This window comes from Pinus tabuliformis, chromosome J, assembly GCF_031772625.1.
Source record: "Pinus tabuliformis cultivar Carrire ecotype Pingquan chromosome J, CPIR1, whole genome shotgun sequence".
NCBI classification, from domain to species: Eukaryota; Viridiplantae; Streptophyta; class Pinopsida; order Pinales; family Pinaceae; genus Pinus; species Pinus tabuliformis.
In genome coordinates, this window is record NC_142295.1 from 616,134,927 (window position 1) to 616,160,377 (window position 25,451).

General features: G+C 36.7%; 1 protein-coding gene across 1 annotated transcript in view; it reads right to left on the reverse strand.

Annotated features, from left to right (window-relative positions):
• LOC149228458 (uncharacterized) overlaps positions 1–25,451 on the reverse strand; it is a 412,049-nt gene that overhangs the window by 375,894 nt on the left and 10,704 nt on the right. The window lies entirely within an intron of this gene.

Below are 25,451 nucleotides of genomic sequence, written 5' to 3' on the forward strand. Positions count from 1 at the left end.
CAGCTATGCTCTCTTCTACAAGTAACTCATTCTTTAAGCCTGAAGGCACCATATCTAGTGTAATTTCCTCTTCCAATTAATTGGGCAAGAGAGAACGAAGTAGCCTATCCAACCCCGTAGGCTATAGTCATTGATAAAGGGGGAAACCCCTTATCCAATGTTTTGGTGCAACATTGGGTTAGATTTTGGGGAGTTGGGTGCAAAAACCCCAAATTGGGGGTTGCACTTGTAACCCCTCACATTATAGAGAACCCCATAAGGAATCTATAAATAAAGGAAAGATAGAATCAATTGACCATCATCAAGTTTGGATTGAATGCTTCTGTTTTTTGTGAGTTGAGGCTCTAAGGGTTTTAAGACCCCTTTTCCTTGTCTAGTTTCGGTGGAGGTGATCCCACCCTAGCTAGCTTCTGTCTGATTTTGGCGGTGAAAGATTCCACCCTAGTCAGCCTATACTCCTTTTCATTTGTCTGTCACCATTTCCTGAGGTATATCTTACTTGATTTCTAGCACAAGGACTGAAGAATCATGCTGGACAGTTCAGGTACCCAATACTTAATAATTCTGGCAAGAGAATCGTGTGGGTAAAGTTTCTCAGCAGTTGAACTAGTCTTCCCTGCGTCAACCTGTTGGGATATCTCTGTGATTAATAAAGCACTTCTGCAGCAGCCTGTAAAACATCACTGCAACTGCATTGATTCTTACCTGTGGCACCCTGGTTAGGGCATCACCACATCTGGTTAGCATTCAAATAAGGATCTGGTTCAGTGGATTAACCAGGAGTGAATAACAATGACCAAGTCAAGCAGGAGTCTGGAAGCTGCAGCCTGTACTTCCAAAGGGCCTGTTGGATAGTATTTCGGTCTGGGCAGTAGACAAGCGTGGAAACAGAACTATGAGGGCAGTGAGATAGACAGCCCAGCTAGGGCATCATTAGGTAGCAGGATTATTATAGGTCGAGTTCAGCTGTTAAATAGAACAAACTCTGATGCAAGTGATTTAAGAGATTGTGGGATCAGTATCATTGACTACATACTGTTTACTGTTGTAAATATAATAATGGACAGTTTCACATTAGACGGCAGCTACTGTTTATATAACAGTTCCAGTAGCAATTGTAAATTATGATAGATTTGAGTTAATTAATATGTGGTGAAAGCTATTGTTGTATGCATGGTTGTGTGATCTATATTGTCTCTACCTAAAATTGTAAAATACTGCAAAACCATTAGAATTTATCTTATGATCTCATAACCCTAAGGAAAAAAAATTCCTAGGAACATTACAGTGGTATCACAGCTGTGCATCCTGCCAGCTTGTAAGTGTATGAGCCTTGCATGCTTCCAAAAGATACAAGTAACTTTACAGTCAGAAAGGAAAGGATTATCCACAGTACAGCCATGCAGGATAGGGAAGAATGAGGAGGGCCGGATACTAAATGACCTCTTACATGTGTTAATCCATGGGCAGAGAGAAATTACCAATTTGCTAGTGCAAGGGCAGCAGCAGATAGCCCAAGGACAGCAGCAAATGGCACAGCTCATGCAGGCCATCAACAATCTAGGTAACAATTTTGCTAACGGTTTGAATGTTGGTAACAGGACTAGTGTTGAAGGGAGCAGTAGCCATAATCCTGGCCCCTTCAATACTTTTGCATAGACTAATGCCACGGCAACCAATGGAAGTTATCATAGACCCTTACTACATCAATTTTAGACAGTCATCTAATGGCAACCCAAGGAGCAGCAGAGCAGAGTGGATTCTTTAATGAGTACTTTTGGGAGTATGCAGAACTGGACGAAAATACATGAGAGCAACCATATCTTTCCAACAATACAGCAACATCAAATATAAAAATAGACTCAGACGACAAAATAATCACGATCTGATGCACAAGGTAGCAAAGCTACTTATCCCCCCTTTTGATGGATCATCTAAATGCTCAGCGAGGACTTGGGTAAAAAAGTTGGACACCTATTTCAAACTTAATCCCATGCAAGAAGCAGACGCTATCCAGTTTGCCACTTTACATTTGGAAGGGGAGGCACATGAATGGTGGTAGCATGGACTGGTAAACTTGGGGCACTCCAACATAACCTCTTATGTGGATTTCACCCAAAGGCTGATAGAACGTTTTGACGAAAAGGATCCTGATATACATTTTAGAGAGATGGCACAACTCAAATAAACCGAAACACTGAAGGCTTACATCACAGAATTCGAAAGGACAGCAGTCATGATGACGAACATATCTGAACAAAGATTAATTATGCTTTTCACAGAAGGGTTAGCCTAACCCCTACATGATTGGATCAAGGCCTTCAGGCCCACTACCCTACAAGACGCCATCACTAGGACACTAGATATGGTAGATGTAGTACCATAAGCTAAAGCCCCTTCCAAACCATTCATCCCTCAGAAGACAAGGATAAGAAGCCCTTTCAACGTGATTGGACCAAGAAGGACCAGTTGGATGATGAAACCCAAAGGGAGTTAAGGAGAAAGAAACTTTGCTTCACTTACAAGGAACCATGGGAACCAAGGCACCGATGGTTGGGTAAAGGAAGAATCCACTACATTGTAGTAGTCTCCGACTGTGAGGATGAAGAAGATCCATCACCAACACCAAACAATGACCCTAGCAGCCCTGAAGAAGAGCAGCTGCATGAGGAAGCTAAAGAGGAGGAAAAGCCCTGCAAGGAAGAGAAGCCTCGACCGAAAGTTAAGGGTGGTACGATCGCCTCTCTTTCAGGAACACCCATGCATTACACTTTCAAGGTCAAAGGAGTCATAAAGGGACAACAAATCACAGCTTTGGTTGATGGAGGAGCTACACAAAACTTCATCAATGTAGCTTTGGTAGCAAGAAGATGTCTTCCCACAGAAGAATTTGAAGGCTTCGATGTGATGGTGGTGGATGGGCACAACTTGGCTTGCACAAAACTGATTCCAAGTCTAAGCATAACACTATGTAACTACACTTTCACTAATGATTTTTATGTAATAGAACTGGCAGGTATCAATGTTGTTTTGGGGGTTCAATGGTTACACTTGTTGGGAAAAATTACAATGGACTACTCAGCGATGGATATGGAATTCAAAGCATTGAATGGCAACAAAGTAGTATTGAGGGGAATGTCTAATGGCAGGCCCCAAACCGTTTCAGCCAAAAGAATGGAGGCCATATTTAGGCATGGGCGTTGAAATATGTAACTAGGTTCGGTCTTCATAATGACATATGTAATCATGATTTTATGTATTTAATGTAAAGAGAAAATTAAATTTATTGTTGTTCTTGAGGCATGGGTTTCATGCTCAAGGTAAATTTGTTTTTAGGTCAAGCACCCATTGAGTGCTTCTAGGTTTGTCATGAAGTCAATTGAGTCATTGTCATGTATTGAAGACACATTTGGACATGTTACATATTGTAAAGAAAAATTATTTGAGTCAAAATAAGGTAAAAAGACCCTCCAAGACTTCGTCATGTTGAAAAGATCAAGTCGATCTACTAAAGTGGATAATTCGGCCTAAAAGGTGCAATTCGACCTAGCAGAAGGCTTATATAAAGGAGACTTCGACCTCACTTGGCAGCACATTCACTCAAGCATCAAGAAGTTTGATCTAGCTAAAAGAACCCTCATACCTAGCAAAGGAAAGGGAAGGAAGAGTGAAGTGTTTTTGCACTGTTTTTAGGCTATTTCTCTCCACACATGTGAAAGAACTAGGGCACCTATTGCAGCAAAAAAAGCTGAATTGCAGTATTCGAGTTAGGGCATCAAGGACACCTTGCAAGACGAGTTCTCTAGGAGAGAGAATCAACTCAAGCGAAGAGGAAAGAAGGAAGAATCTACCATTATTTTCCACACATGCTAAGGCTAGGGTTTCTACAGAAGAATTTGCTAGGCAAATCGAAGTTGCAAAAGAATTTGTTAGGGAGGTCAAAGTAGCAAAAGAATTTGTTGGGCAAGTCGAAGTTGCAAAAGAATTTTCTAGGCAAGTCGAAGTAGCAGAATAATTTGTTGGGCAGGTCGAAGTTGTGAAAGAATTTGTTGGGTAGGTCTAAGTAGCAAAAGAATTTGTTGGGCAGGTTGAAGTTGCAGAAGAATCTCCTGGGAGGTCGAAGTTAAAGAAGAATCTACTAAGGATCGAAATTGCAGAAGTTGTTGGAAAGTAGGAAAGATTTGACTTGGTCTTAGAGGGTCTTGGTCAAGGGTCATAGATCTTGGAATTCGTCAATTGAAGTTTTATAAGAAGAGAAGAATTCTTGTGGATTTTTCTCTCAGTTTGAGAGGTTTTGGCCTTGGCTATTCACCTATATCTTGTGTCCTTTGTCTTATTGTTCTTTATCATTTGGTAGTTATTTGATGAAGAGAATATGAATATTAATAATAAGAATATTAATAATAATGAAGAGAATATTAATGTTACCAATTCGACTCTTCTTATGAGAATTCTTTAGATTGAGAATATCCAAGTACCTGGTATGGATTATGAATACCTTCCTAATTAAGAGGGAGTGTAAAAATATGTAACTAGGTTCGGTCTTCATAATGACGTATGTAATCATGATTTTATGTATTAAATGTAAAGAGAAAAATAAATTCATTGTTGTTCTTGAGGCATGGGTTTAATGCTCAAGGGAAATTTATTTTTAAGTCAAGCACCTTGTTGACCACTACGTGTCAACAACCCATAGCAATACCCCCCCTTTTTTCGCAAAAGGGATAGCCCCTGATCGATGCATTTGTGCCATCAAACTTTCATCATCAGTATGATCATCATCTTATAATGTAAACCCATTACGCATGTGTATAATGTAAATAATCTCAGCAGATCCATGTCGTGTATGTAATTACCGAGGTAAACCTACTTTCCTAGTGACGATCTACATTCCGGGAGGTTTTTTGTCTCACCGATCAATTCTCGGATGATCAACAGCGTTTTCCTTCAGTCTTACGCCAAAGCCGGAATGGATTTTGTCACTAGGATCTTAAGGGAGTCCTAGTGTTCTAGATCGAGTCTATATAAAAGTGATTTGGGAATAATCCAAACTATTTGGTTAGGTTATTTTATTATAAATTGTTTGGTCTGTTGTATTATGTTTTTGTCATAGAAATGGGTAATCTGTGAGGGTCTTTTACAAATGGGTTTCCCCGTTGAGATGTAAAAATTCTTTTAAGAATTTAAAAATTCGTTGGGCCTTAAAAATTAAGTTTTAAGAGGTCCAGGGACTAAGCTAAATTATTTTGATAAATTTTAAGCCTTTGATCCCTAGGGTTAATTCAAAGTCAAAATTTTGAGGAAATTAATTCAATATTTTAATTTTTGAATTAATTAAAATGCATTTAATTGAAAATTTTGAATTTCCTCAAGAATTTAAAATTTCGACAGATGAAATTAAAAGCAATTTCTCATCAACAGTCAAAATTGCTTTGACGAGGATCACTCAAACCAGTCATTGGAGGATTTATTTTTAAATAGGAAGTCATTTGTCAGTCAATTCATCCGACCTTTGAGTTGTGTGCTAAGCAAAAGGCTCTCGTGTAATTTTTATTCGAATAATAAAGAAAGACTTTGGGGTTTATTTTCATCGGTGTTACTCTTCATGGAAGGTGCTACCGAAGAGTGATTTGAGTACAGGTATCTTGCTCAGTTGCTAGGGTTTAAGTGATAATTTAAATTTGAATGTAATAGCAGATATCTCTATTAATCTTAATTTTATTATCATTTTCTCGCTCTATTTTGATGTCTGAATTGAGTTTTGCAGGAAAGTCTTGATTTTTAGATCATCGGGCGTTTGGGGAAGTTTTCCGTTGGACCAACCAACTCCTGATCTCTGTTTTCTGAAGTGCCCAGGTTAATTTGATCCCGAGCTTATCATAAGATATTTTTTACTGGTGATGCATGAAGGGTTTTAAACTCAACACCTTCTCTAAACTTTAAAAATTTAATTTTTTTACGTGCGAAATTGATAAATCTGGCTTTTGAGAGCCTTAGATTATCAAATCTGGGAGCGGAATTGGACTCACACTCCTCAGATTTGATAGATCTGTCATTCCTATGCATAGATCTGTAAATTATTTTGGTTTTTTGACCTGGGTTTCTGGGGTTTTAGTTTTATCATTGTATATATCGTTTGGGTGTTTCTTGTTGTCTTGCAGCTACAAATCTGAGGAAAGAATCCATGTAGAGTCCAGATCTAGGCCCTAGAGGGTAAGATCTGGATCTCTGGGGTTTTATTTGCATAATTTTGCAGGGATAGATTTTGCAGTCCAAGGTTTTCAAAAGATTTTTAAATCTGGAAATAATTTAATTTTTTAAGGGTTTCACTAGTAGATCTTAATCAGAAATTTCTGGGTTTTATTGGGCCACCATTTTCCATTTTGTCTAATGCCTGGGGTTTTTGTTTTGCAATTTTGCTGAAGAAATTTCGAAATTTTTTAAGGAAACCTTTGTCTACCTGCATTTTTTTTAAACCCTTCGAAAAATTTCCATTCTCCTTGCTGCTCTTCGAGTTGAAATCTCTGTTGCTTCCCGCTGCCTTTCTTCCATAAATCATAGCCCTCGACCTACAAAAATCTTCATCTATTCCTCCACTTTCTCTTCATCACCCTACCAACTCACTACCCTGTCTACTACCTTTCAAAACCCTGCGATTTCCCTCGGTCTCCTCATCTGCCATCACTACTATACCCGTGGCTCCTTGCTCGAGCTTCGTCCTCCCTTTGCATTTGCCTCATATGGCTCCTCACGCGGCGTCCATTTTCAAGTTGCCTATCCGCAACCCTTCTCCCATCAATCTGCATGTCCAAACCCTCTCCTCGTTGCCTCATCGTACTGCCTTCCCTCCTTGTTGTGTTCTCAGTCTCTCATACCACGTTTCTCCCTTGGCCTTCATCTCCATACCCGTGTTCTCTGTCAGCTCACTACTACCGAACCTGCCTGCTTCATCCTTTCGTCGTCGAGCAGACATCCTCATCTGTCGTCACTACTCTCCTTCTCGTTAACCTGCACAGCAAACAACAAACCACTTTCGATTTTTTTTTATATGCGATTTCATTCTTATGTACGCGTTAGGTTAGTTTTTATTTTCATTTAGTTTAGTTAGTTTAATTTCTGATTTCCTTTTTTTATGTGTATATGCGAAGAACGATTAGGGGTTAGAACATTTTTCATTTTTGTATTTGAGATTTGATTTTATATTAATTCTGATTTCTGAATTTTATTTTTGATTTCATTTATTCATTTTATTTATGATTTTTTTTTATTTTGATTTTTGATTTCCCTCTTTCTTTTTCGATTTGATTTTTTTTTTGAATTTGAATTTATTTATTTTCGTTAAAAAATCTTAAAAAATAAAAATTCTCAAAATTAAAAATCATAAAAATTTCTAAAAATCAAATAATTTAAAAAAAAAATCAAAAAATCTAAAATTAATTTTTTTAATTTTTTTTTACTTTAGAACTTGGAATAAAATTAATTAAAGGACTTGCGCTTTCACATTAAGTATTTTTAATGTGGCCTATGGCCCATTAAAAATCTATTTTGTTGACCCTTTGATTTGTTTTCCTCATTTTTCACATTAAATTAAGTTCCCAAGGAATAATTAAATTGTTTATCTGAAGTTCCTTAGTGTTATTTGGTGATTAAATGCATTTTTGATATTTCTCTATTGTCAAGTGCGATTAATGTTTCAAAATCTATTTTGGCGATAGGAGAAAGTTAATTAATTTTAGATTTGGGTCATCAATGAAAATCATTTTAAATCTGGAATCTCTTGCATGATGCAGTTTTGGGCGTTTACATTGATCATTCATGATTGTCACTATTCGTCACATATTGGAAAATTCTTTTGGATAACTTGTTTTATTTAGTCTATGCTTAATGCAAATATTAAAGGCACTGGCCTATAATTGTTTCTATCTTGTGGTCGTGTCTCGGTTACATTAGCCTTTAATCTATTCATCTGAGTTAATCAAAACCCATTTACATTCGTCAAGTTGTCCATCTTTAAGTCTCCTAGAGTCTGTGTTCCACTGGCTTTCTCATCCTTTCACCTTAGGGACTACCCCACTTGACTTGCCTAGGAGAGAGTCTAAACGGAGTGAGTAAGGATTAGAGTGACAACCCTTACTTTGAGCGTTGTCGAGCTGCCTAGACACTTTGTGCGACAACATTTTTTGGCACCATTGCCAAGGATATTTTATTCTCGACGTTTCATCGACATCTCCTCATCATTCTTCTCATTTCTCATATTTTCATTTGAGTTGGCAACGACAACATTTTTTGGCACCGTTGTCAGGGATAGAGTTTTTCTGTCATTGGTTTACTCGACATCGTTTTAATCATCTCATCTTTTCTGCCATTCATTAGCCCATCAAGCGGCACAACATTTTTTGACGTCGTTTGATCTTTTCATCGCTTCATCTTTCATCATCTCATTAATCGTTTCATCTGCACTTTTAGTACTTGGACATATCGGTTTGTTTCTTGTTTGGGTGGCGACTCCACTTATTCATCCATTATTTCTCAGACAAGAAACCCTCCCTTATGTCCAGTTGTTTGCCTTTTCGATCTTAGAGCTAAATTCATGTTCAAGTGGCGACTTCACTTCTTTAATTTCTTACAAGAATTTCTACTAGAAGCTTGCTTCTTGTGGATCTCTTGAATTTCTTGAGCAAGGGTCTCTCTCTAACATCCATTTGATCCCTCCTTATCCCTTCAAGCAAGTCATCATGGATGACTTATTTACCTCGTGTCATTTTGATAACTTTCTCCATGATATACCGAAAGAGGCAATTCATAAATTACATTTGTTCTCGGGTGGTGATTCAACCGCTGCAAGAAAGCATCTAGCCAAGATTACTCATACAATAATAAGATATTATCATTCTTCCCAATATAAACATGAAGATGTCAAGATGCATCTATTTTCCTTTTCTTTAGAGGGTGATGCTTTGAATTGGTTTCATAATTGTCCTGAAGAATCTTTCGCTTCTTTACAAGACATCATCAATGCTTTTGAAGATAGATATGGAGATCGAGGTGGTTTGCCTTGTGCCCCTAGTATTATGCAACGGGAAGAAAGCGATCTTGTAAAGGATCCAACTGTCAATGAAAGATTTGAAGACAATTTTCCATATCAGAATGTGCCATCCACTTGTATCGTTGGAAGACAAATCCATGATAGTGAAAAAACAGGAACAAGTTATCAAATTAGTGTCGACAATGAAAGAGAAAATGATATGCATCTTATAGAAGAACTAAAGCAGTTGGTTAAAGACATGCAATTCAGTCAAACGCAGTTGGTAAAAAATATGGAGCTTAATCAAGAAAAACCTATAGTTGATTACGCCAAGGATATGAGAACTTTGTACCAATGTTTTAAAACTCCGACTTGGCCAAGGGTCGACTCCAACTCGGTATCGACTCAGTCAGCTTAATTTCAATGACTCGATTGTTGTAAAAAATACATTAAATATTTATTTATTTTATAAAAAGCCATAATTTTAAAGGTTTTAATTCATGTTTCCAAACACACAGCATTAGAATATAGATAGAAGACAACATATGATCAAAGTAGGCTCATGAATATATCCATTATATCAAAATGGCACCCAGTGCACTGTCCAATATATACATGATCATGAGATAGAGATCAAAACAAAAACACATAACCAAGGAGGCTACAAATGGCCTCTACAACAAAAGTACATTGTGACCAGTACTACTGGCTACTGCTAGAGGAGTCGAAATGATGTGGATCAATCTCTGGATCAAAGTCAGACAAGGGGCCCCATGGCTCCTCCTCATCATCATCTCCAACTGCAATTGTAGAAGTGGTAGCACTAGCAAGCTGTGCAGCAGCTGCAAGCTGAGATAGACGAGATATGTGCTTCTGTTGTGGTTGAGCAGAGGAAGCGCCTGCAACTGGAGGACTTGTTGGCTCTAAGTTTGAGGCTGGTACAAGTGGATCAGGATCTGCATTCAACTAAACAATATGTTTGAGAGATACTATCATCTGTAATTCATAATCCATTTCCTCATCAAAAGCAAACTCTGTTGGATGACTCTCCACTACCCAATCTGATGTTGGATCAATGTCTTCCAACACAATGGGATCTGAATCAGGGCTTTTGTTCAGCAATTGGTTGCGCCTGAGCCGGAGGTCGTATTGGACATATACGATCATTTAACCATTTTTTATCCAAACAGTTTCTCTTCTTTGTGTGAATCCTCTCAAAGACAGACCAATTGCGCTCACACCCAGTAGCACTGCAAGTTTGACTCAAAATACGAATTGCAAACTTTTGCAATTCAGGACAATGGCTACCAGAAGCCTCCCACCATTGTGCTGCAAAAAACATAGGAGTATGATGAGTTAGCTCAACAAAATTACAAATTATATCCAACTTTCAAATTATAAACGATTTAACAAAACAAGTATTAAGAATTTGAAAATTGAATTTTTTGTTTACCTGGCTCATCTACTTCCCTTGCAATCTTTGCTAGGTTCTTCCCAAAGGTACCTGAGGCAGTGCTGAAGGTTATGACCTGTCGGTGTATCTCCAGTTGATCGCACTCCAATGGGATCATGCAATCAGTGCAGTCAATCAATCCATCTCTAACCTCCCCCCTCAAAGTTCCTATCGCCTTAGCTTTATAATGATACCGTGGGTTCAAAAAATACCCAATTGCATGTATAGGGCGATGAAGTTGATTGTTCCATCTTCTATCAATGATTGCCCAAATGGACCCATACTTAGCCACTTTATCCTTGTATGCCCTTTTTATTTGCTCCTTTGCTTGATCCATAGCCTCATAAATGAAGCCCATAGCCAATCTTTCTCCATCCACCAACTGCAACACCTTAACCAGTGGCTCAGCGACCTTCACAATCTCTGTTGCCTTTCTCCAAAATATTTCTTCATTAACTTTCTTTTTCAATTCTTTGCCTTCCAGTTTGTGAGACCACTGGCTTTGACTCCATTCTTCACTAGAAAAAACCTTTTGCAAGTTTCTATGTTGTGAAAGCATAGATTGCAATGTCAAAAAATGAGAAGCAAATCTAGTGATGGTAGGCCTAATAATATCCATGCCCCCTGTGTGTTTCCTCATCTGGCTCAAAATCCATGAATGGTTGTAGATAAATTTTGTTATGCTTTTGGCATGATCTATAGTGTTTTTGACCCAATCTAATTTGTCAATATCCTCAAGCATGAGGTCTATGCAATTCGCAGCACATGGGGTCCAAACGATGGTTCTGTGTTTTTCCTCTAACAGTTTACCAGCAAGAACATAGTTAGAGGCATTATCTGTGATGACATGAACAACATTAGCCACCCCCACCTCCTCAACGACCTCATCCAATAGTTGAAACAACAATTGTCCTTTTTTTACTTTATCAGATGCATCAACAGATTTTAGAAACATGGTTCCCTGTGGGCAGTAGATAAGAAAGTTTATGATGGTACGATTTCTTTGATCAGTCCATGCATCTGACATGATGGTACATCCTGTTCTTGCCCATGAGTCCTTGAAATCTTTCAAATACTCATTAATGGGGGAAACTTCTTTTTGGAAACGATACCCCCTTAGCTCATGCATAGTAGGGCCTTTGAAGCCTTTTCCAGCAGCATGTATGGCATCAAACATAGGCTCATAATATGGTGAACGGGAAGTGTTGAAGGGGATATCAACATCATACCACCATCTAGCTATGTAATCACAAGCAGTTTCCCTAAATTCTTTCTTCCAATGGTCATCTAAAGTGGGTTGCATATGACTTGTACTAGCTTGAGGACCATGTGCATCTGATGGAGAGGAGGGAATGAATAACTTTTGATATTCATATCACCCTTTTTCATTTTACCCTTTCCCTTTTCTTGAACTGATTCAAAAGAGGGAGGAACATATCGGAAGGGGTTCGATGCATCAGTACAAGGGATAGAGGAAGAACCCTCAAAATCAAAATGGGGGTTGGTAGCCAGCATTTTTTGTATATTCCTCTTCCTCCAAATTTCAGCCTCTACCTCTTTTTGTCTAGCCTTATCTTCTTTAAACTTCTCAACGCTGGCTAAAAAATTCTTCCTAATCTCCCCAATTTCTGGTGAGGTACATGGAGTAATTTGGCCTCTAATCCCCACCAAGTGTTGTTTCAGCCTATTAATGCCCCCAGGACCTTCCTTAATTTTCCAATGGCAAAATTTGCAATGCATTTGACTATCAACCATTTCAACATATGCCCAAGCAGCATCTTTCACTCTAGGTGCCATTTTTTGACTTTAAAATGAAAGCAAATAATCTGAAAATGAAAACAAAACAAAAAAGCATTGATTCAATGTTCATTTTTTCACAAAAAAAACTCTTTTCAATTTCCAGATTTACACATAAAATTTAATAAGCAAAAACAGATTTTTACAAGTGAAAAAAATTACCTCAAGGCACAAAATGCCTTCACAAGGTTGCTCCAAGAAACCAACTCATCAATGGCAAATGTTGCTCCAAATGGATGCCCAAAAAGCTCATCACTCCAGCTACAATGCTTGCCCAAGACTCCTCATTGCTGCTCCAAAAACAAACTCAACAACTCCTCACAAACTCTCATTGAAATTCTCACTCAAAAGCATGAGATGGTTGTGAGGAAATGAGAGGGGTTGGGAGGGTTAAATAGGGTTTAGGAGAGGGGAATGGACCCCAAAGACAAAATAGACAAAATATAATCCGGTTTGGAGTCCCCCAAAAGAACAAATTAAAAAAAAAAAATCATTGTTTTTCGTGGTGAACGGACCGTTGCTCCAACCCGGCTGAGCTAATGCGGACTCGGCCGAGCTGGCCGGGTTAATACCGAGCCAGCCGAGTTGTTAGACAACCCGGCCGGCTAGGTATTAACCCAGTCGGCCGAACCGTTTCCTAGGCCGAGTCAAAAATTTGGGCTCTAGCTCGGACCAACTCGGCCAAGTCGATTCCGAGCCGACCAGTTTTGAAAACATTGCTTTGTACACCCACCTGGAAAAACGTGATAAGGAAATGGAAATCATGAAAATCAAACACTTCGATCACGTAGCCACTGTAGTAGAAAAGTGTGCTCAGAATATGGAGGCTATGAGGACCGTCATAAGAGTCAGCATGCTAAGGAAATGGAAACCATGAAAGCTAATCATGACAGAGAAATGAGCTCTATGCAAAATTGTTTGATGACCATAAAGGCAGATAATGACAAAGTAATAAAAGATATGGAAGCTGGTCAAATATGTTTTCAAAATAAGTTATTGACCATGGAGGAAAACCATGCCAAGGAAGTTAGAGCTATGAATATTGAATACTCTAACCAGATGGATGCCATAAACAATATAGGTACAGAAATTTCAACATCGGTCAGAGGATGAAAGAAACAAGTAAATGTCAACAGATCATAAGCCTCCTTGTCTGCTGCAGCAAGCTCCATCTTATGATGAGGAGGTCATTTGTTCCATTGAAAAGTGGCTAATTGAAGGTGACACGGATAAAATGGAAATTAACAAGAATCAGGTTGATGTTCACATGGTTAATCCACCAGGCATAAAAGATCAAGTTATAACTCATGACACCTATGAGACTAATCGATCATTCTTGACAGAACAGATGCAAAATGAAGAAAGACATGTCACGCATATCTTACATACTTCATCTGAGAGTTTTCAAGCAGAATGTTCCACATCATCAGTGATACAGCCTGCCACAAAGAAAAAGCGCAAGAGAAAGAGAATGAGAAAGCGGTTTGATGCATCTGATGGCCGCGAGCAGCTTGATTTTCGGATAGGAAAAAGTCCTACCGTATGCAGGATTGGACATGGCACATCCGAGAAACAGCCAACAAATTTGCCTGAAAGCAAGCAAATGCTCAGTATGCACTATATTGAACGCATCTGATGCCATGGGGCATCTTTGTATTGTATTTCTAACCTTATACCCTATTATTTCAGTATTTCATTTTGTAGTTAGATTTGTGTTTTTCATGTTATTAGGATAGTTAATAAATGAAGAGCTTATATCTTTCCTGTGCTTAACGTTATATGATGATTTTTGGATGGACGCTACTTATGTTATATTGTGTGTTGCGTGGATGCAAATTCCAGATTCTCACATTCCTCAGGTGCAGCAACGTGTCCCCAAGTAGAGCATGTCAACGACCCATAGCAAAACCCCCCCTTTTTTTTCGCAAAAGGGATAGCGCCTGATCAATGCATTCATGCCATCCAACTTTCATCATCAACCTGATCATCATCTTATAATGTAAACCCATTTTGCATGTGTATAATGTAAATAATCTCAACAAATCTGTGTCGTTTATGTAATTACCTAGGTAAACCTACTTTCTTGGTGACGATCTACATTCCAGGAGGGTTTTTGCCTCGTTGATCCATTCTCGAATGGTCAGTAGAGTTTTCTTTCAATCTTACCCCAAAGCCGGAATGGATTTTGTCACTAGGATCTTAAGGGAGTCCTAGTGTTCTAGATCGAATCTATGTAAAAGTTATTTGGGAATAATTCTAACTATTTGGTTAAAATATTTTATTATAAATTGCTTGGTCTATTGGATTATGTTTGTCTCAGAAATGGGTAGTCTCTGAGGGTCTTTTACAAATGGGTTTTCCCCCTTGAGATGTAAAAAATGTGAAAATCATGATGTAAAGTGTCTTGAGGGTTGGAAAAATAATTTATCCCCTCATAGGTTAATTAATTAAATTTTATGGATAAAAATTAATTAAAATCCTAAGCCAGAAATTTAATTAATTCTAGGTCCTAGTTAAATTTAAGTTCTCTGAAGGCAAAATTCGTCGAGCCTTAAAAATTAAGTTTTAAGAGGTCCAGGGACTAAGCTAAATTATTCTGATAAATTTTAAGCCTTTGATCCCTAGGGTTAAGTCAAAGTCAAAATTTTGAGGAAATTAATTCAAAATTTTAATTTTTGAATTAATTAAAATGCATTTAATTGAAAAAATCGAATTTCCTCGAGAATTTAAAATTTTGACAGATGAGATTAAAAGTAATTTTGATCCTCATCAATGGTCGAGATTGCTTTGACGAGGATCACTCAAACTATTCATTGGTGGATTTATCTTTAGATAGGAAGTCATTTGTCAGTCAATTCATCTGACCTTTGCGTCGTGTGCTAAGCGAAAAGTTCTCGTGTAATTTTTAATTGGATAATAAAGAAAGACTTTGGGGTTAATTTTCGTCGGTGTTACTCTTCATGGAAGTACTGTAAGATGTGTCGTTTTTCATGTGTAAATTTTTTTAGCCATTGATAATAGCTTCTGAAAAGTGATTTGAGTACAGGTATCTTGCTCAGTTGTTGGGGTTTAAGTGATAATTTAAATTTGAATGTAATAGCATGTATCTCTATTTATCTGAATTTTATTATCATTTTCTCGCTCTATTTTGATAGCTGAATTGAGTTTTGCAAGAAAGTCTTGATTTTTAGATCATCGGGCGTTCGAAGAAGTTTTCAGTTCGACCAGCCAACTCCTAATCCGTGTTTTCTGAAGAGCCTAGCTTAATTTGATCTCGGGCTTATCATAACATATTTTTTATTGGTGATGCATGAAGGGTTTTGAACTCAACAGCTCCTTTAAACTTTAAAAATTTAATTTTTTTATGTGCAAAATTGATGAATCTGGCTTTTGAGAGCCTTATATTATCAGATATGGGAGCAGAGTTGGACTCACACTCAAATCTGATAGATATGTCATTCCTGTGCATAAATCTATAAATTATTTTGGTTTTTTGACCTGGGTTTCTGGGCTTTTAGTTTTATCATTGTATATATCCTTTGGGTGTTTCTTGTTGTCTTGCAGCTACAAATCTGAGGAAAGAATCCATGTAGAGTCTAGATCTAGGCCCTGGAGGGCAAGATCTGGATCTTTGGGTTTTATTTGCATAATTTTGCAAGGATAGATTTTGCAGTACAAGGTTTTCAAAACATTTTTAAATCTAGAAATAATTTAATTTTTTAAGGGTTTCACTGGTAGATCTTAATCAAAAATTTCTGGGTTTTGATGGGCCACCATTTTCCATTTTGTCTGCTACCTAGGGTTCTCGTTTTGCAGTTTTGCTGAAGAAATTTCGAAATTTTTTAAGGAAAGCTTTGTCTGCTTGCATTTTTTTTTTTAAACCCTTCGAAAATTTTCCATTCCCCTTGCTGCTCTTGAGGTTCAAACCTTTGCTGCTTGCTGTTGTCTTTCTTCCATAAATCTGCAGCCCTCGACCTGCAGAAATATTCATCTATTCCTCTACTTTCTCTTCATCACCCTACCAGCCCACTACCCAGTCTGCTGCTTTTCAAAACCCTATGATTTCCCTCTGTCTCCTCATCCGTCGTCACTGCTATACCCGTGGCTCCCTGCTCGAGGTTCTTCCTCCCTTTGCGTTTCCCTCATCTGGCTCCCCACGCGGCATCCATTTTCAGGCTACCTGTCCACAGCCCTTCTCCCATCAATCCGCACGTCCAAACCCCCACCTCGTTGCCTCATCGTATTGCCTTCCCTCCTTGTTGCATTCGCAATCTCTCATACCACGTTTCTCCCCTAGCCTTGATCTCCATACCCGCTTTCTCTATCAGCTCACTGCCATCGAACCTGGCTGCTTCATCCTTCCACCATTGAGCAGACATCCTCATCTCTCGTCACTGCTCTCCTCCTCGTTAACCTACACAGCAAACAACAAACTACTTTCGAATTTTTTTTATATATGCGATTTCATTCTTATGTACACATTAGGTTAGTTTTATTTTCATTTAGTCTAGTTAGTTTAATTTCTTATTTCCTTTTTTTGTGTATATGCGTAGAACGATTAGGGGTTAGAACATTTTTCATTTTTGTATTTGAGATTTGATTTTATATTAATTCTGATTCCTGAATTTTATTTTTGATTTCATTTATTCTTGTAAGATCATCTTCGGCAAAATCACATAACCAATCTTTTGTCGACGCGTTTCGAACCAACCAGTGTGGTTCATCGTCAGGACAAGTTGAAGAACCAATCCAGCTTAGCGTGATTAGATAGAGCGTGCAGAGACCCCAATAACTAAAATGCTAACGGCTAGTTTGACCTAGTGACCTTGGTCAAACTACTAAAAAAGTAATTAATATTTTAGGAAACTAAAGGAATCCCTTTGGTAAATTTAAAACAATTAGGTATATTATTCTTATTATCCCAATTACCAAGAAACGCACATATTTTAATTAAGTTGGTCATTATATCCCATAATAGATATTAATTAACCCATATTTAATTATTATTCCAACGTAAAGGTAATTAAACCCTATTATTGTAACTAATATTCTAACTAATATTATGGTAAATCATGATTACCTATAAACCTCATGGCCAATAATCCAAATTTTTATTCCAAGGTAAGTCTATTAATACTTATAATTTAAGGTTGATATGATTATTACTAAAACTAATATTACTGGTCTCTCATAATTTATCCTTTAAACCTAAAGGCTGAAGTAAAATTTATTAAAAAGATTTCCATTCCAAATTCATTAAGGTTAACCATGTCAATATTATTTATTATTATTATTTATAAGTTAGGACTATATCATATTGTTATTTAAATAGATAGGTCCATTGAGCTATATAAAATAATAATCTAAATCTTCATGATAAATAATAGATCTAAACAAATTGTTAAACTATTATTCCTAAAGTTTAGTTATATTAGGTAAATATTATAACTAATATTATGGTAAATCATAATTACCTTTAAACCTAACGGTCAGTAATCCTCAATCTATTATTACTTATAAATTAAGGTTGATATGTTTATGATTAAACTAATATCATAGGTATCTCATAATTAATCCTTTAAACTTAAAGGTTTAATTAATATTTAATGAAAAGAATATTTATTCCAAATTTATTAAGGTTAACTATGTCAATATTATTTATTATTAATATTTATAAGGTTTAAATTGCGATTTTTAGAAATTAGTTAAAGGGAAACTCAATTCTAGGGTTAATAAATTAAATAGTAATTACTGAAATTTGGTAAAAATCTAACTAACATAGTATCATAAACAGGTAGGTCGATACAATAATAGCCCGAAACAAATCACTAACTCAACCGCTCCAAAATAATAGGACAAAACTGCCAAAAGAAAAATAAAAGAGGGGGAAAGACAGAAACCCTAAGACCTAACGAACCGGAAATGAGGAGGCTAAGAAGAGAAGGCTGGGACCCAGCAACTGCTAATCTTCCAGCCATCATCCCTATTAAGGTTGATCGGCCTTTTCTCAATCTCCAGGGCCTCTCTAAATTTGCGATGGTGAAACTGCGCAATTTTGGCAATGACTTGAGCCTCCTCTATACACACATGATGCATAGTCTTTCCTGCATGTTCAGCCAGGGCCGAGGACTTGGTCCTCCCATGCCTTAAGTCAGCCGAATGCTCGCTAATCCGCTGATTAATAGAGCGACCAGTCTCACCAATATAAGGGGTCCCACAGGAACAGGGAATGACATAGACGCCCTTCATGTCCTTAGGGTCAATCGGGTCTTTCACCGACCTGAGGGAACCACGGATAGTCCTAAGAGGTATAAAGGTTGCGGGCACATCATACTTCCTCAGAATCCTTGCAATCCTGTCCGTGGTTCCTTGGATGTAAGGAAGGTTTACAATTTGGAATAAATATTCTTTTCATTAAATATTAATTAAACCTTTAAGTTTAAAGGATTAATTATGAGATACCTATGATATTAGTTTAATCATAAACATATCAACCTTAATTTATAAGTAATAATAGATTGAGGATTACTGACCGTTAGGTTTAAAGGTAATTATGATTTACCATAATATTAGTTATAATATTTACCTAATATAACTAAACTCTAGGAATAATAGTTTAACAATTTGTTTAGATCTATTATTTATCATGAAGATTTAGATTATTATTTTATATAGCTCAATGGACCTATCTATTTAAATAACAATATGATATAGTCCTAACTTATAAATAATAATAATAAATAATATTGACATGGTTAACCTTAATGAATTTGGAATGGAAATCTTTTTAATAAATTTTACTTCAGCCTTTAGGTTTAAAGGATAAATTATGAGAGACCAGTAATATTAGTTTTAGTAATAATCATATCAACCTTAAATTATAAGTATTAATAGACTTACCTTGGAATAAAAATTTGGATTATTGGCCATGAGGTTTATAGGTAATCATGATTTACCATAATATTAGTTAGAATATTAGTTACAATAATAGGGTTTAATTACCTTTACGTTGGAATAATAATTAAATATGGGTTAATTAATATCTATTATGGGATATAATGACCAACTTAATTAAAATATGTGCGTTTCTTGGTAATTGGGATAATAAGAATAATATACCTAATTGTTTTAAATTTACCAAAGGGATTCCTTTAGTTTCCTAAAATATTAATTACTTTTTTAGTAGTTTGACCAAGGTCACTAGGTCAAACTAGCCGTTAGCATTTTAGTTATTGGGGTCTCTACACGCTCTATCTAATCACGCTAAGCTGGATTGGTTCTTCAACTTGTCCTGACGATGAACCACACTGGTTGGTTCGAAACGCGTCGACAAAAGATTGGTTATGTGATTTTGCTGAAGATGATCTTACAATATTATGGATCACAGAAGTCTAAAATCCTTCATTTATTCTTTTTATTTATGGTTTCTTTTTATTTCCTTCTTGCTTTTTCGATTTGATTTTTTTTAATTTGAATTTATTTATTTTCGTTAAAAAATCTTAAAAATTAAAATTTCTACAAATTTTAAAATTTTAAAAAATATAAAAATCTAAAATTAATTTTTTAATTTTTTTTGTGACTTTAGATTTGGAATAAAATAAATTAAAGGACTTGCGCTTTCACATTAAGTATTTTTAATGTGGCCTATGGCCCATTAAAAATCTATTTTATTGACCCTTTGATTTGTTTTCCTCAATTTTCACATTAAATTAAGTTCCTAAGGAATAATTAAATTGTTTATCTAAAGTTCCTTAGTGTTATTTGGTGATTAAATGCATTTTTGATATTTCTCTATTGTCAAGTGCAATTAATGTTTCAATATTTATATTGGCAATAAGAGAAAGTTAATTAATTCTAGATTTGGTTCATTAATGAAAATCATTTTAAATCTTGAATCTCTTGCATGATGCAGTTTTGGGCGTTTACATTGATCATTCATGATTGTCACTATTCGTCAGATATTGGAAAATTGTTCTGGATAACTTGTTTTATCTAGTCTATGGTTAATGCAAATATTAAAGGCACTGGTCTATAATTGTTTCTATCTTGTGGTCGTGTCTCGGTTACATTAACGTTTAATCTATTCATCTAAGTTAATCAAAACACATTTACATTCGTCAAGTTGTCCATTTTCAAGTCTCCTAGAGCTTGTGTTCCACTGGCTTTCTCATCCTTTCACCTTAGGGACTACCCCCCTTAACTTGCCTAGGAGAGAGTCTAAACGGAGTGAGTAAGGATTAGAGTGACAGCCCTTACTCTGGGCGTTGTCGCGCTGCCTAAGCACTTTGTGCGACAACACCCCATTCAGTGCTTCTAGGTTTGTCATAAAGTCAACTAAATCAATGTCATGTATTAAAGACCCATTTGGGCATGTTACATATTGTAAAGGAAATTTATTTGAGTCAAAATAAGGTCAAAAGATCTTCCAAGACCTCGTCATGTTGCAAATATCAAGTCGGCCTACTCAAGCTGACAAGTCGGCCTAAAAGGTGCAATTTGCCCTAGCAGAAGGCTTATGTAAAGGAGACTTCGACCTCACTTGGAAGCACATTCACTCAAGCATGAAGAAGTTTGATCTAGCTAAAAGAAGAAGCCTAATACCTAGTGAAGGAAATAGAAGGAAGAGCGTAGTGTTTTTGGGCTATTCCTCTCCACGTGTGTGGAAGAACTAGGGCACCTATTGCAACAAAAAAGGTCAAATTGCAAGTCGAGTTGTAGTATCAAGAAGGACACCTTACAAGACAAGTTCTCTAGGAGATAGAATCAACTCAAGCGAAGAGGAAAGAAGGAAGAATCCACCATTATTTTCCACATGTGCAAAGGCTAGGGTTTCTAAAGAAGAATCTGTTGGGCAAGTCAAAGTTGCAGAAGGATTTGTTGGGAAGGTCGAAGTAGTAGAAGAATTTGTTGGCAGGTCGAAGTTGCAGAAGAATTCGTTGGGCAAGTCAAAGTAGCAGAAGAACTTGTTGCGCAAGTCAAAGTTGCAAAAGAATCTGTTGTGAGGTCGAAGTTGCAGAAGAATCTACTGGGGATCGAAATTGCGGAAGTTGTTAGAAAGCAGGAAAGATTTGACTTGGTCTTGGAGGGTCTTGGTCAAGGGTCATAGGTCTTGGAATTCGTCAATTGAAGTTCTATAAGAAGAGAAGAATTCTTGTGGGTTTTCCTCTCAGTTGAAGAGGTTTTGGCCCTAGTTGATCGCCTATATCTTGTTTCATTTGTCTTATTGTTCTTTATGGTTTGGTAGTTATTTGATGAAGAGAATATTAATAATAATCAAGCAAAAGAAGCTAATCAAGTTAACTAAAAATACATCACAAACAGTTATCAAAATAAGAGAAATCACCTAATCTAGTTGCCCCTAGATTTCTCAACAGACATAGCATATGCGGCAGAATGTGTGGTTACAAGCCAAAAGACGTCTGATAATAGCCCACAGTACCAAGCATACATTCAATAATTGTTGTATAAGCTTGGTAAGGTAATTTGGCAAGATTCCGCCAGGACTACCTCCCAAAAGAGGGTTTGAACAGACCATAGAATTGGAAGAAGGGACCAAGCCTGTAATCACCACACCTTACTGACACCCAAAGAAATTCAAGGACGGAATAGAAAAGGCAATTCAAGAACTACTAGCTATGGGCCACATCAAACCCAGCTCAAGCCCATTTGCTTCCTTGGTAGTTTTGGTGAAAAAGAAGGATGGCACATGGAGGATGTGCATTGACTATCAAGCACTAAACAAAAAAAGATGATCAAGAATGGGTACCCTATTCCCAAGATCGACAAATTGTTGGATGAATTGCATGGAGCCGTATATTTTTCAAAGATTGACTTACGATCAAGATATCATCAGATTCAGGTTCGAGAGCAAGATGTCAATAAGACAGCTTTCAAATGCCATTATGGACATTTTGAATTTTTCGTCATGTCATTTGGGCTAACCAATGCTCATGCCACATTCCAGTCTTGTATGAATAGCATTTTCAAGAAGCAATTAAGGAAATCCTTACTGGTATTTTTCGATGACCTCTTTATATACAACAAGACATGGGAGGGGCACTTGAAACATCTAAATAAAATTTTGAGCATAATGAAGGAACAGCCACTATATGCCGAGGCATCAAAGTGAAAGTTTGGGATGACAAAAATTATTTATTTGGGACATATAAATAGTGCGCAAGGAGTGCAAGTACATCAGGAGAAAATTCAGGCAATATTTGATTGGCCTACACCCAAAAACCTGACAAATTTACAAGGATCCTTTGGAATTTGCAGCTACCATTGGCGGTTCGTCAAAGGATTCTCGCATTTAGGTGCACCTCTGACCGATTTGACAAAGAAAGGGGCATTCAAATGGACGGAAGAATTAGACAAAGCATTTAATAAGCTCAAGTGATGAGCTCATGTCCAATATTAACACTCCCAATTTCAAACAACCTTTTTGTATTAGAGTGCAATGTGTCAAGAGAAGGAATAGGAGCTATATTGATGCAAAATGGGCACCCAATTGCATTCGAAAGTCGAAAACTCCATGATTCAGAGAGACTCTACTCCATATACAGCAAAGAGATGCTAGCCATTATGCACACTTTGGCGAAATTCAGGCAATACCTAGTAGGAAGTAGGTTTGTAGCCAAAACAAATCACAACAACTTACGCCATTTCTGAGAGCAGAAGGACCTAAATGAAAGGTAGCAAAAGTGGGTAAGTAAGAAGTAGTTTCATGTTCTCATCATTTACTTGTTCTATTGGCAATTTAGAGTAGCATTTGCCTTTCATTTGAGCAAGCCACTTTTATTTAATTTAATCCGCATGTACAATATAGTTTAGTCTCTTATTTTAGTTGAAAATATATTTTCATTTTTAGATTAATGCCAATTTTGCTTTAAATTTTATTTATAATTTTATTATATTTCCTTTGCAAAAAGTAATCAACCTTCAGCAAGCCTCAACAGTCTGTTGGTTGAAGTAGTCTAAATATGGACCCTTCCCCTTGTAAGACTTCTTCCTCTGAGATCAGGGCCCCTGCGAGGATAACGCCTGAAGGGGAAGTTCATTTCTAACTTGCTCAAATTTTGCAATCACTTGCATGTCTCTCACACCCACCTTGAACTAATTTTACCTCAATTGACCAACAATTTCTAATTAAAACGAACCAAGACACACTCCATCACTTTTATTCTTGCAATATCTTTGCGTTTGATCATATTTTTATTGCCATTTCACTTTCAAAGTCAATTGATTATTTAGGCATTCACATTTTAAGTTCAAGGCACTTTCACTTCAAGTACTTTTACTTTTAGTATTAGCAACTTCAAGTACTTCAATTGAGCATCTATAGGGCACACTATCGGCACTGTTTCTTAATTTCGTATGTTTACTTCCCAAGCTTTTGCTTAACATCATGATATGTATGGCTTATGAATGAATATGATGCTTATGTTTATCATTTACATGCCTTGAAGTATATGTTGTGACTTATCTTTGTTGTCGGTAGTTGTAGCTTCTAATTAACTCCTAGAACTTGATTAATTTAGATTAATCAAGCCTTAGTTTATTTTAATAGGCTCCAATCCCCTTGGATTCACTAGGAGTTAGCCTAGATGAAGGAGTTGAGATTTGAGTGGCAGTTGCTCAACTCGGAATTTGCCCCCAAGGCCACACCAAGAGGAGTTAAAGGTTTTCTCCACGATATCCCAAGTGTGCATTCAAGCAACAACAGGCTCCATTTAATCCTCTCTCTATTAAGAGATCTCAACATTATTTCAAAGTAGGAGAGAACCTTCCTTAACTTTATTAAGCACTATCCTCCCAAGTTTTCTAGATTTTTTCTAGGGTATAGACTCTCCTATAGAGAATAGAAACCTTTCTAGGGTTTAAACCCTCTTCTGAGGCTTATTTTATAATGATTTTTCCAAAAGAGGATGTTTTGATGATAATTTTACTAGAAGAAACTAATATAATGGTGCTTTTTAAGGAGAAAATGATCGCCTTCATGGGGCTAGAGTAGGGTGCTCTATTTAAGGTTGTTATGAGCTTGTCTTAGGAACTAGTTGGAAGATCTTGTGCATGGGATTGAAGTGCCCTGCATTAGGGTTTCCCACTTATTTAATTCAGGAATTTTCCATGGTAAATCTTCAACTTTTAGCTCATAACACTATTACAACAAAACCCGGCAACCTAGTGTAAAGCCTCACTAGGTGACCTACACAATGTACAACACTCAGGAATGTCACCATTGTCACCTCAATAACTACTCCCATCTATTTAGTGATGGACACAATTCAACGCAAGGGAGGCTTCTTTGGTAGGGCTAAGGATCAAGTAACGCAAAGATCTTAAGCTAAGTGCCCCCAAAGGATCCTACAATGCAAATCCACTCAATAAAGATATAGAAAATTAGGGTTTGTGTTGGATGGAGTAAATTCTAGATTTAGGTTCAAGGAAGCTATGGGTCAATTTAAACGCTATGGTTGGCCTAAAGAGGCTCAAATAGGTTCCCTAAACACACCAAGTTAAGAAAGTACTCAAGACTGCTATAAACTAGGATTTTAAAATCAGTAAATTGCAACAATACAATAGTTTATAACTGCAACAAATTTAGCTATCAAGCAATGTAAAATGAAGGCTAAGTTAAAGAATAAGCTAGTGATTAAATTTCAGCAACTTTTAATGGTTACAGAGGAATACAATAAATTCCTTGACGCCAGCCCTAAGCAAAAGCTAAATTAAATAATAAACTAGTGATTAAATTTCAGCAACTTTTGATGGTCACAAAGGAATACAGTAAATTCCTTGACGCCAACCCTAAGCAAAGGCTGTAAAATGCATGTAAAACTTCACTTTTGCTTCTCTAATGCACTTTTCAACAAGTCTAAGCCTATGAAAATAATCAACAAGTCATTTAATGTTGAAAATATAAGATTTTCCCCTTTAAAAAACCCTAATTTACAATGAAACAAGGAGAAAAACGATTTTTATATTTTAGAAGAGTGCCACAAGAAGGATGAACTACTGCCTTCTCAATCTAGTGCACATGTAGCCTAGGATTCAAACAGTTCTAGCGTTTACTTGGAGTGATACTAAATCCGAACAAGCTAAAGAAAATAAACTAACTTACCCTAGGGTTTGAGATCTAAATTCTCAATTTTCCGATTGATTAAGGGAAAGAAAAAG